Source organism: Electrophorus electricus, chromosome 17 (assembly GCF_041902795.1).
Source record: "Electrophorus electricus isolate QZ-2024a chromosome 17, ASM4190279v1, whole genome shotgun sequence".
NCBI classification, from domain to species: Eukaryota; Metazoa; Chordata; class Actinopteri; order Gymnotiformes; family Gymnotidae; genus Electrophorus; species Electrophorus electricus.
In genome coordinates this window covers 3690809-3694437 of record NC_137513.1, presented here as the reverse complement: position 1 = coordinate 3694437, position 3629 = coordinate 3690809, and the positions used below count along the sequence as shown (strand labels likewise).

Here is a 3629-nt window from a genome sequence, read left to right as displayed (position 1 = left end):
TTTTTATACACCTTTCTGCATAAGTATTGAGAAAGCCATTTGTAATAGGTATGTCAAGCAGCAGAGGGCAGAAATATTCCACTTTTGTGTCAACTCTTTTGCCTAAACAAAGAGTGTAATTTTCACACATAGGAAACTTACAACTTCATGTTAATGAGAAAGAGCTGTGATGTGAAACCATTATATTATGACCGTTTGCTTTTGCTATTAAGAGGGCTATAACTGCCCCCAGAAAAGACATGGGAGAGACTCAGTAAGATTTAAAAGGTTGAACTGTTTAAAGGGATGTATTTTAAGGGATAAAAGCAGATTGAAAATAAAGTAAAGAGGGTGGACCAGTAAGTGTTGAAAAATGTCAATAATGAGGACAAACCTGTTTGGAAGATACCAAAATTATCTGTAGTCAACAGAGTCACGGATATAGAGAGAGAAGTGAAGGATTTCTAAAAGCTAATCGTATAAAAGTACATTTTATTCATTTATATATATATATATATATATATATATATATATATATATATATATATAGTTTTTCATTCATAAAAAACAAGTTTTCCACTCTCCTGTGCACTGGATGACAGGAAACTGCTGTTTCTTCACTGGGAAAAGATGGGTAAGAAAGAAATAAGAACATAGACAAAGACGCATTTTCAGAGCAAACAGGGCTTCATTTGAGATAATATCATTATGGCTACAAAATGTTTAAATGTCATTAATAGTGAATCAGTTTCATGGTAAAATTTCATGACAAGGTATAGGTCTTGAAGGGGCTACATTTTCAAAGTAAACCTTTCTCTGATAGCACCAAATACAGCATTTGCAGGTTAGTTATGACAAGTATATTGTGGGCCAAAACTGGCCCAGCTGTACTAGCAACATACCTTTGTCTTGACATTTGAACTCTGGGCCACATGTAGCCCAAATGCAGTTTACCATGTGAAATGTTCGATCTGCATTTCTTATTTGAGAAAACTGGACATTTAAATTGTATCTGTTTTCTGGCACCAGCATTCCATGGCAGTATGTGAGCCAGATAAATGTAGCTAGTATGTGTGGACCAACACAAAGCCATCACTCGTTTGCTTAGTTGCCTTGAACTCCATATATACAGACTGAAAGAATATATGTCTATTCATAATATTGTTGTTGATGTTTGGTTTAGCAGAAAATGTTTTTCTGCTAAAGAATTGAACTCAGAGTGATTAGCTGATTGCATCTTTCAGATACCAGATCATTATCAGTGTCTATTGGAATAGCTGTGGCATTCTCTATCCTTGGGTTGTTCCTATTGGTCTGTCTGCTACAGACCTTCTGGAAGAAGATCAAGAAATGCTGCATAAGAAAACGTGAGTCTTTAACCTAACATTGAGTCATTATCCATTAATTTATCTTACCGATGGCTGGGGAATAACATTATGCTACTGCTTTTGCATCTCCCTGTTGAAGAGCCCTCACTGAAAGATAAAATCTGCAAGTAAGTGATACGAAATTTTTAATTATGTATATGTGTGTGTGTGTGTGTGTGTGTGTGTGTGTGTGTGTGTGTGTGTGGGTGCAGTAGGGCCCAAATATGTGAGCCCAGTACTACCTACTATAGTAATATACACATACATTCACTCACTGGCTACTTTATTAGGAACACCATACCTTACTCAGTTTTTTTGTGGCATGGATTCCAAAGATGCTGGAAACATTCTTTTTATTCTTTGGTTCATGTTGCTCATGCTGCATCTCTCCTGTTGTACCACAACAATAAGGGGGAATCTATTGGATTCAGATCTGGCTATTAGGAAGGCTTCCTAAGCACCAATTTGAGACGTGCTGTGCTTAAGATGTTATCAAGTGGCCATATGACAAGTACATTGGACATAAAGAGTTACTCAGATATACTGGACCCGATGTAAAGGGTGCTCATTCCATGTTCTGAGATGCTTTTCTGCTCGCCACAGATGTAAAGTGGTTATCTATGGTAGCCTTCCTGTTAGCTTCAAACAATCTAGCCATTCTCATCTTAGCTCTCATCCACTAGGGATTTCCACCCACAGAACTCACTTTGTTTTGCTTTTGCACTACTCTGTATACTCTAGAGACTTTTGTATGTAAAATCTCAGGAGATCAACAGTTTCTGAAACATTCAAACAGCCCATCTGGCATCAGCAACTCTGCCATGGTCAAAGTCTCTCAGATCACATTTTTCTTTCATTCTGATATTTGAAGTTAACATTAGCTGAACCTCTTGATCTCCTTATGCTGCTGACACATGACATGCCACATTTGAATGAGCAGGTGTGCATGTGTTCTTAAAGTGTATAGGTATACACCTGGATTTCTGCATAAATGACTTGGATGTTTTTCTGTCATAATAAAAATAAAGAATAATAGTACATTGTGCTGGGTTTCTCAGATGATTTTAAAATATGTTGTGCGATTATGACAAAAAAAAGAAATTAAATAATAATAAATTTATATATATATATATATATATATATATATATATATATATATATATATATATCAGTGAGGGATCCATATAATTCCAAAGGCTTCATAAAAGTGATTTGTTACATTATCTATTATAATTATTGATCTACTAATTAAAGTTTCTTTATACTTGCAGAAAAGTGGGCTCGAAGAAGTCTAAACCTCCTTTCTCCATTAGCAGTATTATAGACAAAAAATGACATTAACAATGTCAAGCATATAAGTAATTTTAGGCATTTTCTCTCATGTTTAAAAGTTGTGTGTGTATAAATATATAAAATCAAGGTACCTTACCTGCAGGCTAAGTAGAATGGAAAGGCTGTTTCATGTTTCATTTCATTATGTGTGAACACATAGTTGTTCACATTTGTTCATATTCTTTTGCCTCTAAATTCTATCTGGCTATAGATTGTAGTGTTGGGTTTTATTTATATTTTCTTCTACTAAAATCTGGTTAGGTATCTATAAGTGGACATTTATTATTGTAGTTTTTAAGGTCACAAAATGTGGTTTGGGGCACTGGAACCATTGGATTCAGAGAATAGTGGTTTCCCTTATGTAGATAGCAGTTGAGCTAAAATAAGCTCTTTCTGTAGCTTAGCTCTGGGAGTCTGGCTCTGACCGCTCCACATCATATATGACTAGTTTTACAATGGATTAAAGTAAAGAAAAAATGTTGCATGCTAACATATATTAAATGTGTCCCCACAATTTAGTGGACATATAAAATAATGTATCAAACTACCTAAACACCAGATACATGCTAACAGAAATATGCATTAATATTTTGGGAATTTAATAAAAGCTATTGTTAACGAGTAGGTGTAGTTAGCACACATGCTTAGTAGTGGTACACCTGTGGTAGCTCACATAATTGTAAAAAACCCACTAACTAACATGAACTTCCTGTTTTCCTCACCTTTAGTCTGCAGTTAGGTTAATTAATTAGCATTAAAGGTTAAGGTAACTTAAATGTGAATGTTGAAGAATTTGTGAAGCTATGAATCAAATGTTTTTGGCATGATGATCATTTAACTTAGGGTTCTGAAGAACCTCAGTGTGGTTTAACCTTTAAAATGCTTAACTATTTATAAGAAATAGGAAATGATTTATGTCAGTAACTGGTATTGTCTAATGGACTGTACCGA

At 34.7% G+C, this 3629-nt stretch overlaps 1 long non-coding RNA gene across 1 annotated transcript; it reads left to right on the top strand.

Annotated features, from left to right (window-relative positions):
• The first annotated feature begins 526 nt into the window (after positions 1 to 526).
• LOC113579440 (uncharacterized) lies at positions 527 to 2989 on the top strand. Its single transcript, XR_003410876.2, has 4 exons — positions 527 to 613; positions 1224 to 1346; positions 1447 to 1474; positions 2618 to 2989. It is a non-coding gene; the product is annotated as an uncharacterized LOC113579440 (long non-coding RNA).
• Positions 2990 to 3629: the final 640 nt, after the last annotated feature.